This window comes from Diceros bicornis, chromosome 3, assembly GCF_020826845.1.
Source record: "Diceros bicornis minor isolate mBicDic1 chromosome 3, mDicBic1.mat.cur, whole genome shotgun sequence".
NCBI classification, from domain to species: Eukaryota; Metazoa; Chordata; class Mammalia; order Perissodactyla; family Rhinocerotidae; genus Diceros; species Diceros bicornis.
In genome coordinates this window covers 32,428,231-32,440,432 of record NC_080742.1, presented here as the reverse complement: position 1 = coordinate 32,440,432, position 12,202 = coordinate 32,428,231, and positions in this window count along the sequence as shown.

The following is a 12,202-nucleotide window of genomic DNA, read 5'->3' as shown; positions in this document are numbered from 1 at the left end:
GCCTTTATTATGTTGAGGTACTTTCCTTCTATACCCATTTTATTCAGAGTTTTTATCAAAATGGATGCTGTATCTTGTCAAATGCTTTCTCTGCATCTATTGAGATGATCATGTGATTTCTAGTCTTCATTTTATTAATGTGGTGTATCACGTTGATTGATTTGCAAATGTTGAACCATCTCTGCATCCCTGGAATAAATCCCACCTGATCATGGTGTACAATCTTTTTAATGTATTGTTGTATGCAATTTGCCAGTATTTTGTTGAGGATTTTTGCATCAATGTTCATCAGTGATATTGGCCTGTAATTTTCTTTTTTTTGTGTTGTCCTTGCCTCTTTTTGGTATCAGGGTAATGTTGGCTTCGTAGAATGAGTTAGGGAGCTTCCCTCTCTCCTCAATTTTTTGGAAGAGTTTAAGAAGAATAGGTATTAAGTCTTCTTTGAATGTTTCACAGAATTCACCAGGAAAGCTGTCTGGTCCTGGACTTTTATTTTGGGGGATGTTTTTGATTACTGTTTCGATCTCCTTACTGGTGATTGGTCTATTCAAATTCTCTATTTCTTCTTGATCCAGTTTTGGAATGTTGTATGATTCTAAGAATTTATCCATTTCTTCCAGATTGTCCAAGTTGTTGGCATATAGCTTCTCATCGTATTCTCTTAAAATCTTTTGTATTTCTGAGGTGTCCTTTGTAATTTATCCTCTTTCATTTCTGATTTTACTTATTTGAGCCTTCTCTCTTTTTTTCTTGGTGAGTCTAGCTAAAGGTTTCAATTTTGTTTATCTTTCAAAGGACCAGCTCTTGGTTTTATTAATTTTTTCTATTGTTTTTTTAGTCTCTATTTCATTTATTTCTGCTCTGATTTTTATTATTTCCTTTCTTCTACTGATTTTGGGCTTTGTTCTTCTTTTTCCAGTTCCTTTAGGTGCATTCTTAGATTATTTGAAGTTTTCCTTGTTTGTTGAGATAGGCCTGTATTGCTATAAACTTCCCTCTTAGAACTGCTTTTGCTGTATCCCATAAATTCTGGCATGTTGTATTTTCATTTTCATTTGTCTCCAGGTATTTTTTTATTTCTCCTTGGATTTCTTCATTGACCCAATCGTTGTTCAGTAGCATTTTCTTTAATCTCCACATATTTGTGGCTTTTCTGATTTTTTTCCTATAGTTGATTTCTAGTTTCATACTGTTGTGGTCAGAAAAGATGCTTCGTATGATCTCAATCTTCTTCAATTTATGGAGACTTGTTTAGTGGCCTAATATGTGATCAATCCTCCAGAATGTTCCATGTGCCTTTGAAAAGAATGTGTATTCTTCGGTTTTTGGATGGAATGTTCTGTATATATCTATTAGGTCCATCTGTTCTAGTGTGTCATTTAAGGCCGATGTTTCCTTATTGATCTTCTGTTTGGACGATCTATCTGTTGGTGTAAGTGGAGTGTTAAAATCCCCAACTATTATTGTGCTACTGTCTATTTCTCTTTTTATGTCTGTTAATGTTGCTTTATATATTTAACTGCTCCTACGTTGGGTGCATAGATATTTACAAGTGTTATATCCTCTTGTTGGATTGTTCCCTTGATCATTATGTAGTGCCCTTCTTTGTCTCTTTTTACAGTTTTTGTTTGAAAGCCTATTTTGTCTGATATGAGTACTGCTACCCCAGCTTTCTTTTCATTGGCAGTTGCATGGAGTATCTTTTTCCATCCCTTCACTTTCTGTTTGTGAGTGTCTTTAGGTCTGAAGTGTGTCTCTTGTATGCAGCATATATATGGGTCTTGTTTTTTTATCCAATCAGCCACGCTGTGCCTTTTAATTGTTGGATTTAGTCCATTGATGTTTAAAGTAGCTATTGATAAGTATGTACTTACTGCTATTTTTTAACTTTTTTTCCTCAGTGTTTTAGTAGTTCTTCTCTGTTCCTTTCTTCTTCTTTTGCTATCTTCCTTTGTGCTTTGATGACTTTCTTTAGTATTATGTTTGGGTTCCTTTCTCTTAGTTTTTTGTGTATTTATTATAGGTTTCTGGTTTGTGATTACCATGAGGTTCATATACAGTAACCTACATATATAGCAATCTATATTGAGTTGATGGTCTCTTTAGTTTGACCTCTGTCTGAAAGCTCTACTCTTTAACTCCCCTTCTCCCACATTTTATGTTTTTGATATCATATCTTATCTCTTTTTTTGCATTTGTATCCATTACCCTCTTTTCATGGAAATAGATAATTTTTCCTATTTGTGGTCTTCTCTTTCCCCCTTAAATAAGTCCCTTTAGCATTTCTTGTAGTACTGGTTTCTTGGTGACAAACTCCTTTAATTTTTGCTTGTCTGGGAAGCTTTTTATCTCTCCTTTCCATTTTGAATGATAATCTTGCCAGGTAGAGTATTCTTGGCTGTAGGTTTTTTCTTTTTAGCACTTTAAATATATCGTGCCACTCTCTTCTAGCCTGTAAAAATCCTGCTGAGAAGTCAGCTGAGAGCCTTATGGGGTTTCCTTTGTATGTAACTTGTTGTCTTTCTCATGTGGCTTTTAGGATTCTCTCTTTATCTTTAATTGTAGACATTTTGATTATGATGTGTCTTGGTGTGGGCCTCTTTGTGTTTATCTTTTTTGGGGCTCTCTGTGCTTCCTGTACCTGGATGTTTGTTTCCTTCCTTAGGTTAGGGAAGTTTTCAGCTAGTATTTCTTCAAATAGATTCTCTGCCCTTTTGTCTCTCTCTTCTCCTTCTGGGACACCTATAACACGGATGTTAGTGTGCTTGATGTTGTCCTAGAGGTCCCTTAGACTATCCTCACTCTTTTTAATTCTTTTTTCTTTTATCTGTTCACCTTGGGTGATTTCTTCTAGTCTTTCGTCCAGCTCGCAGATCTGTTCTTCTGTATCCTCTACTCTGCTTTTGAGTCCCTCTAATGAATTTTTCATTTCCAGTATTGTATTCTTCATTTCTGATTGGTTCTTTTGTATATCTTCCATTTCTTTGTTGACGTTCTCACCGAGTTCATCCATTCTTCTCCCAAGATCAGTGAGCACCCTTAACACTCTTTGTTTGAACTCTCTTTCAGGTAGGTTGCTCATTTCTGTTTCACTTAGTTTCTTTTCTGGGGTTTTGTCCTGTTCCTTTACTTGGAACATATTCCCTTGCCTCCTCATTTTGCCTCTTTCCCTGTGCTTGTGTCTATGTATTAGGTATGTCAGCTACATCTCCTGCTCTTGGAGAGGTGACCTTATATAAGTGATGCCTTATCAGGTCCACCAGTGTGCTTGCCTCAGTTCCGAATGTTCCAGGAGTGACTCCTATGTGCGCTGCATGTGTTGTGGTGTGGTTGCTCTTCCTGTAGGTTCCCAGAGAGGCTGAGCTATGCCCCTGGCCAGCTGTTCTAATGCTCAGCTGCTTGCAGTTGTTGTGGGCCCTTCAGTCTCTTTATTGGGTGTGAGGCACCCCAGCACAATTGGCTGCAAGTTCTAATAGCACGTTCCCATTGCAGTATTTCTATCAAGTGAGTAAGCCCCCGGCATGGCAGGTTGTTAGGCTCAGGGGCTTACAGTTGCTATAAGCCACCAGTCTTTAGGTCTCTTGTCAGCTGTGTGGGGCTGGCCTCAGGCATGGGAGCACACAATTGTTTCAGGCTTTGGAAGGTGGAGCAAACCCCTATGTGGCTCTTTGAGAAGCATAAGTCTTCTGTAGCTGACAAGCCCCCCCCCCACAAGTCCACACACACAGTCAACACAGTCCTGCCCCATGTGTGCACCCCGACCTCCTCAAGTGGACCCAGTCTCTCCAAGGTGGGAGCCCCACACAATCCACCACTGCCCCACTCTCTCCACTCGCTCCTTGTGCATGCCCTGCCCCACAGAGGTGGGCCCACTCACCAGGCTGAAGAGAACCCAGGCAGCTCACTAAGCAGGTCCACATGTTGCCCGTGGGCTTGTTGTTGGGTGGGGCCAGTCCCTGAAGTGGGCTGCCTGCCCTGGCTGAGCTGGATTAAATCGGTGCTCTAGTGGGTGGGGCAGACCCTGGGCTAGCAGGCCACAGGGTGAACTCCAATGGCATCTGCCAGCGTCTGTGTCACCACACCCACACCAGATCACAACAATGGCCACTGCCAATGTCCCAGTCCCTGGAGAGGTCTCGCCTCTCACTGAGATGTGCTCAGAGCCTATCAGGTGGGTCTCTTTTCACCAAAGGACTGTGCACCTTTCTTTCTGGTGAATGTAGGTTGCTTTCTGAAATGGGTGAGTTTGTGCATGGGCCCTTTAAGAGCCTGCTTTAATTTCTTTGTGCACCGGCTTCCCTGGGGGTTCTCCCCAATGTTTTAGTTGCAGGCAAAGTCAGATATTATGCCACTCGTCTCGATTGTGCTGGGTCCGAAAAATGCCTACAGCGGGAGAGCTCCCTGGCTCAGGGCCCCCACTTCTCCAGGGAGGCTGCTTACCGCTGGGCAGCTCCCAAGCGGCAGTGAAGTGCTGCGGCTTGTGAAGGTGGCATTTTTTCTTTCCAGAAGGGAATTTCTGCCTCTTCCACCTCAATTAGGTTTGTCATTTGTTGCAGGAGTTCCTCTTATCCAGTTTTCAGTTCTCTCTCATGGGTAATTTTTTCAAGAGTAGTTGTAAATTGGCTGTGTCCATGGGAGGAGGTGAGTTCAGAATCCGCCTTCACCACCATCTTGACTTCTCTCTCAGCAGTGTGCAATCTTGACATTAAAGCATTAACCAAACATTTGAGGACATTTTAGCTTAAATACCAAGTCTCTAATAAGTCAATTTTACCAAAATATATTAACATGTAGAAGGATAAGTGCATTTAGTAGAAATACTTACATTTAAAAAATCTCTTAAAATTTTATGAGCCATTCAATGTATACACAACACAAAAAGTGACAGTAAGGCTATGATTACTGCTCAAGGTCCTAACTGACATTACTAAGTTCCATATATTACATACATATATATATATATATATATATATATATTGTGTGTGTGTGTGTGTGTGTGTGTGTGTGTGTGTGAGGAAGATCTGCCCTGGGCTAACATCTGCCAATCCTCCTCTTTTTGCTGAGGAAGACTGGCCCTGGGATAATATCCATACCCATTTCCTCCACTTTATATGGGTCGCCACCACAACATGGCTTCACAAGCAGTGCGCCGGAGCACGCCCAGAATCCAAACCGGCAAACCCCGAGCCGCTGCAGCAGAACACGTGCACTTAACTGCTTGTGCCACTGGGCAGGCCCCTATGATATATATTTTTTATGCCATGTGATTGCAGTATGTGTGTGAGTATGTAAGGTGGGAGATATATTCATACATATGTAGTTTTGTACAACTACACATCTGTACATCTAGGTGATATATCTTCCTCAGTCAGCAGGGAAAGCTTCCAAATTCTCATCAACTATGACGTTTGCTATAGTTTTCCCCTTTGGTAGCTATTCTTTAGCTGATTAAGAAATTTTTATTCTATTTCTAATTTACTAGGAGTTTTTTTGAAATCATAAATGAGTATTGAATTTTTAAAAATATTTTTTCTGTATCTATTGAGATGGGCATTATTTTTTTCCTTTACTCTATTAATTACATGATTGATGTAAAGCTTTAAGCCAAACTTGTATGCTGGGTAGATACCCCATTGGTGACAATAAATTATCTGTTTATATATATTGTAGATTCAATTGGCTAATACTTTAAGATATTAATGTCCACGTTCATGATAAATATTGGTTTGTAATCTTAATTTTCCTTTCTTGTAATTAACTTGTCAGGTTTTGATATCAAGGTTATATTGGCTTGGAAAAGAGTTGAGAAAGAGTTTTTCTATTCTCGGGAAGAGTTTGTGTCAAATTCAGTATTTTTTCTTCCTTAAATGTTTGGAAGTATTCACTCCTGAAGCTATCTGGGACTGAAAATTTTAAATTACAGATTCAATTTCTTTAATAAATATGAAAACTTCGAGATTTTCTGTTTCTTCTTGTGTATATTTTGTAACCTTAGGAATTCACCCTTTCATCTAAATTTGTAAATTTAGTGGAATAAAGTAATTAATAATATGCTTTTTTTTTTTACTATCTTTAGGATCTGCATAATATTCTCTTCATTTCTCAACGTTAAAATTTGTCATCTCTCTCTCGGTGTCAGTCTTACTAGGGGTTTATAAATTTTGTTAGTATTTTCAATAATCAGCTTTTGAATGTTTTGGCTTCTCTAAGATTTTTTATTGTGGTAAAATTCACATGACTTAAAATTCACCATTTTAACAGTTTTAAAATATACAGTTTGGTGGCATTGAATACATTCACAGTATTGTCCAACCATTACCACTATCTGGTGCCAGAGTATTTTCTGCACCCTGAAAGGAAACTCGTATCCATTAAGCCATTACTCCCCATTACCCTCTTCGCCCAGCCCCTGGTAAATACTAATCTGCTTTCTATCTCTGCACATTTGCCTATTCTGGCTATTTCATATCAATGGAATCACACAATATGTGGCCTTTCGTGTTGAGCTTCTTTCACTTAGCATAATATTTTCGAGGTGCATCTATATTGTAGCATGCCCCAGGACTTCATTTACTTTTTTTTTTTAATGACTAACATTCCATACAATGGATATTCTCTCTTTAAATTTGTTTTCTATTTCATTGGTTGCTGGTCTTATCTTTGTTATTTCCATCCTTCTGCTTTCTTCAGGTTTTTCAGTTTCTGAGACGCATGCCTAAATAACCAAAGTGAAATGGTACAGTTCTGTTAGTTTTTGTTTTATATACTTTGAGCTTCTGTTTTTAGGTGCACCTGAATTTAGACTAGCCAAAGCTAGACACACATCTGGGGCTCCCACACTTCCTACCTAGACGACTCTGCATAATAAGGGGATAATAACATTGGTCTTATCCCATTTACCAGGATGTTGTGAGGTTATGTCCGTGAAAGCACTTTTTACATTTCTACTCTTGGATAGACCTTTATTGTTTGCGCTACAGTTACTTTCAATCTTCATTGCAGTTTCACAGATATTTTCTCATTTATTTCATACAGCAGACCCACAAGAATTATAGATGTTATTTTATTTCTGCTACTATAGAGCTTCAGAAAGTGACGGTGAATCCAGTATTCAAAGTCCAGTGGTTTTTTGGTTTTTCTTTCTGTCTTTACTAGAGCTGCCTCATGCAGAATGGTGTTAGTGGAGTCTTTAGGACACTGGAATTTCACACTTGCACACACTTGAGAACATTGTAGTTACTACCAACAAGGTGCAGCGTCCTCTAGGGGCAGAAGAGCAAGTGCAGCCACCACACCAGCCCTCCTCTGCCTGCACAGAACTCAACTTTGCAAATTTGGCTCTGGCTCTCTGCCAATGCATTGTGAGCTTTTACTGAATACTCAGTGAATTTGAGTTTTTGTGGAAAAATAAAAGAATTAGTAGATGTACTTCTTCCCAAATATATTTAGGAAGTAACATTTTAATGTATACAAATAAATATTTAGCACTTGAGGACTGAGAGAGGAAAGGAAAAAAATTATAATAGTCAAGGCAATATCTGAGTGTTTCATAGGAGGGTTTTTTTTAAATGTTAGGTTATAAATTGCTGGCAATAAAAAGAAATTCTGAGTTTAAAAAACTTCCATAACTTTCCATAAATTTTAAATTTTCATATTTCATGGGCTCATATATACTCTTTTTTACGCATTTTAATAACTCTGAGATAGGAAGTTATTGTATAATTGATAGTTTCTGAGATTGTGTTGTGGATTAATTGATAGTTTTGTTTCTTTCCTAGCGGTACATAAAATAATAAACTAATTAAGTAATAAAATAATAAAAATAAAATATTTATGTATTTAATATTGATGGCATTAAGTCAATAAAATATGGTATATTAAAGGCTCCTGTAAGGCTCCAGAAGCTCCTGTAATGATTTTCAAACATTCATTCATTCATTTATTCAATAATATATATTGAGCACCTAGTCTGGGTTAGGTGCTGTACAAGGCATCAAGGCTATAACAATAAACAACCATTGTTATAAGAGGTTTATAGTCTAGTGAGAAAAACAGAAAAGTAATAAGGTGTTAATAATATAGAGTGGTAAGAATAATAAAGAAGAAGCATGGTACAGCAGACATGTGAGAAGGGTATTTAAGTCAGGGGTCAAGAAACACTAGCTGAAGTAAATTCCAAACTGATGCTTGAAGGAGCAAGTAGGATTTGGTCATATCAAAAATGGGGAATACAGTTATGGAAATAAGTGTTTCAGACAAAAGCGTAGGTGGAAAGGCCCAGGACAAGAGTTCCACAGAGAGTGGACCATTTCAAAGAATTGAGAGCCCATTGGATATCATTAATTATTCAAGAGTTTCCACTTTTCTTTTAGACAAGGATTCTTAATGTCTGGCCCTGGTCTTCATGGGCTTCAGGAGTGGGTATGTGAAACCACTGAAATCGAATATGGGTGCTTTGTGGATATATGACTGCAAGAGGAAGGTTTACCGCATGCATCAGAGTCTCAAAGTTGGTTGGGTCCCTTCAAGAAAAGTTAACTATCACTGCTCTAAGGTCTCACAGAGTAGAACAAACAAGTTGGAAAGGATATTCATATATTGTGTAATTTATATAATCAATAAATTAGTAAGTTAATAAATTAGCTGGGTCAGAGGAAGAGGGAGTGGCATCTCTTGTCTACTCCTACCCACCCTTTTGTCCCTACTCTTCCTGGCTCCTTTATCTCCCAGCTCTCACCATTCATCCATTCTTTCATTTCTTCTCCAATTTTTTGAGCACCTGCTGTGCGTCAGAAACTGTTCTAGGAGTTGAAGAGAAGGGAGATGACAAATTAGTCAAGGTCTGTGCCTTCCTCAAGTTTACATGCTAATGAGGGAGGGCAGGCTGCATACAAGTAAACAAATACACACACAGGATGGTTTCACATGGAGAAGAGGGCTGAGAAGGCAGGTGTGATAGTCAGAGTCCTTAACAACCCTTATCACACATCCTCAATCAGTCACAAGTGAGTGGCGCACAATGCAGGAGAAGAGTCCTGGAGACTCTGCCGTGCCTGGCAATAATCCCTTAGTTGCTGGATCATGGTGAAGTGTGTTTGTGGGGGTGTGGTTTCCAGGGGAATAGGAATGGTCCGCCTCTTGGGGGCTTTGAGGACGTGGCTATTTACCAACCAGCACAGAAATACGTCATTATTCTAACAACCAGTAACTCTGCACTGGTGCTAACAATTTCATATCAGCTCTGGGGTCGTGGTCACTGACAGTGGGCAAAGGATGCAAGGGGAGGCTACTGTAGACGGTAACATTGGAAAAGGCCTCTCAGGAGAAGTGACATTTTGGCTAAGACCTGAATGACAAGAAAGAGAAACTCAAGGAGCAGTCAGGGAGCAGGTGAGGGGATGGGAAGAGCATTGTAGCCAAAGAACAGCAAAAGCAAAAATGGTGAGATGCAATAACCTTGACGTGTTTTCAGAGTGATAAGAAGGCTGATGTTGCTGGAACATTATGCTGAGTGAATGATAAGAAATTAGGTCAGATGATAGGCACAGGCCAGATCTTGTAGGGCCTTTTAGGCCAAGATAAGAAACTAAAATGAGAAGCCATGGGAAGGAGGACTTTAAGCAGGGAAATGATATAATATGATTTACAATTTTAAAAGATACTCTGACTGCAGTGAGGAGAATGAATTGGGGGGTTAAGGAGAGAGTCGTGAAGAGGTTGTTTGAACCTAGAGACAATGGTCGCCTGGATCAGAGTGATGAGCAGAAATGGAGAGAAGTGGGCTGATTCAAGTTTATTTGGACGTTGTGGTGATTTTAAAGATATGTCCACGTATTCTTTGATATGCCTCCCCTCAAGAGGTGCAGCTTAAATTCTTTCCCCTTGAATGTGGGCTGGAGGTAGTCATTTGCTTCTAGCAAGGAGAACATGGCAGAAGTTGGGGGATGTCACTTCTGAAGTTAGGTTATTAAAAGATGGTGGCTTCCATTTTGGGGGCAGGCTCTCTTGCTCTGTTGGATTACTCACCCTGAGGGAAGCCAGCTACCTTGTTATGCTGTACTTCTGTGTAGAGGCCCATGTGACAAGGGACTGAAACCTGCCAAGAACCTTGTGAGTGATCTTGGAAGTTGATCTCACCTCCACCAACCACCCCTCCACCCTCCACAGTTGAGTCTTCAGATGAGACTACCACAGTATTAGTCAGGGTTCTCTAGACAAACAGAACCAATAGTATAGATAGATAGATAGATAGATAGATAGATAGATAGATAGATAGATAGAGAGGGATGGATGGATGGATGGATGGATGGATGGATAGATAGATAGATGGTAGCAATAGCAATAGAGATAGAGAGATATAAGATTTATTATGGGAATTGAGTCACATGATTATGGAGGCTGAGATATGCCATAATATGCTCTCTGCAAGCTGGAGACCCAGGAAGGCTGGTGGTATAATTCAGTCCAGTCTGAAGATCCGAGAAATGAGGGGGGCACTGGCATAAATCTCAGAGTTGGAAGGTCCGAGAACCAGAAGCTTTGATATCCAAGGGCAGGAGAAGATGGATGTCCCACCCTAGTAAAGAGAGCAATAATTCATCCTCCCTCCACCTTTTTGTTCCATTCAGGCCCTCAATGAATTGGGTGACACCTGCCCACACTGATGAAGGTTGAGCTTCTTTACTGAGTCTACTGATTCAAATGCTAATCTCTTCTGGAAACACTTTCACACACACACCCAGAAATGATGTTTTCCCCGCTATCTGAGCATCCCTTAGTCCAGTCAAGTTGACATATAAAATTAACCATCACAACAACTCTGGCTGATGGCTCAGCTGCCAGCTCATCAGAGACCTCGAGCCAGAGGTATCTACCTATGCCACACCTAGATTCCTGACGCACAGAAATTATGAGATAATAAATGCATGCTGTTTTTAACTGCTAGGTTTTGATGTAATTTTTTGTACAGCAATAGACAATTAATACTGAAGTAGAGCCTGTGGGACAAGGAAGTGTGAGAGAAATGGATGGATGAACAAAGATGTCTAAGTTTCGAGTTTGAGCAACTGGCTGGTAGTGGTGCCATTTACTGAAGTGTGGAGAGCTTGGAGGGCATAACATGTTATGGTGGGGAAATCAAGAGTTCTGCTTTGGACACATTTTGAAGAGACTATTAGACATCCCAAAGGGAGTCAACTAGCCAGCCAGTCAGTGAGCACAAAATGAGTGCTCACCAGCCAACCAGTCCTTAAATGTCCTATAAGGGACCACTCTTTGCCAGGCTGTTTTCTATGCCCCGGAATCATAGTGGGGAAAAAGAAAAAACCCCTGACCTCAAGGAGCTTACATTTCATTAGGCAGCAACAGACCACAAATGTATAAATAAACTAACAAGATGATTTCAGAAACAATGGGTAATGAAAAAAATGGGATAAAGTCAAAAGGTTGCTGGAGGTGGGTGTGCTACTTTAGCTAGAGAGATCAAGGATGATTTTTCAGAGCCACAGTAAGAAGCTTGAGCTAGGTGTGTACAGTGGAAACACCAGCATACTGGTGGTATTTAAATCCACTGGAATTGATGGGATCTCCTTGAGGGAGAATGTAGAAAGAGGAGATATCTCAGAACTAGTCCCAGGGCTTTGTCATTTAGAGGTCAGTGACAGGAGAACCCTGCAAAGAAGTCCAAGAAGGTAGGAGAAAAACTGGGAGAGGGTGGGATCACAGATCCCAAGAGAGGAAAGTATTTGAAAAGAAGGGAGTGGTGATCTAAGCCCAATGTGGTTACAAGTTCCGTATGATTACGACAGAGAAATAATAGCTGGATCTGATAACATGGATGTTATGGATGGTTTAAAAACAGCAAATGCCACAGTTGAGTAAAAAGAACACAAGCTGTATTACAATGGGTTAAGTAGAGAATGGGAGATTGGAGATATTCCCTAAAGTGAGGTGCTGAGCCAAACAATCATTTTCTTATGCTCATAAACAGGGAGTAAGAAATTTGGGAAAGGCTCAGTAGGTAGATTCTTCTGCTCCACATTGTGTCCAACTGGAGTGCCTCAGCAGTATTCACTTGGTGGCTGGACTAGTCTGGAGTGTCCAAGAGGGCTGCTCTCATATGTCTGCTGCCTGGGTGGAGGTGGCTAGAAGGCTGGCCTTAGCTGGCCACTTCCCTTCTTCTTGTTGTCAGGGACTTTCTCAT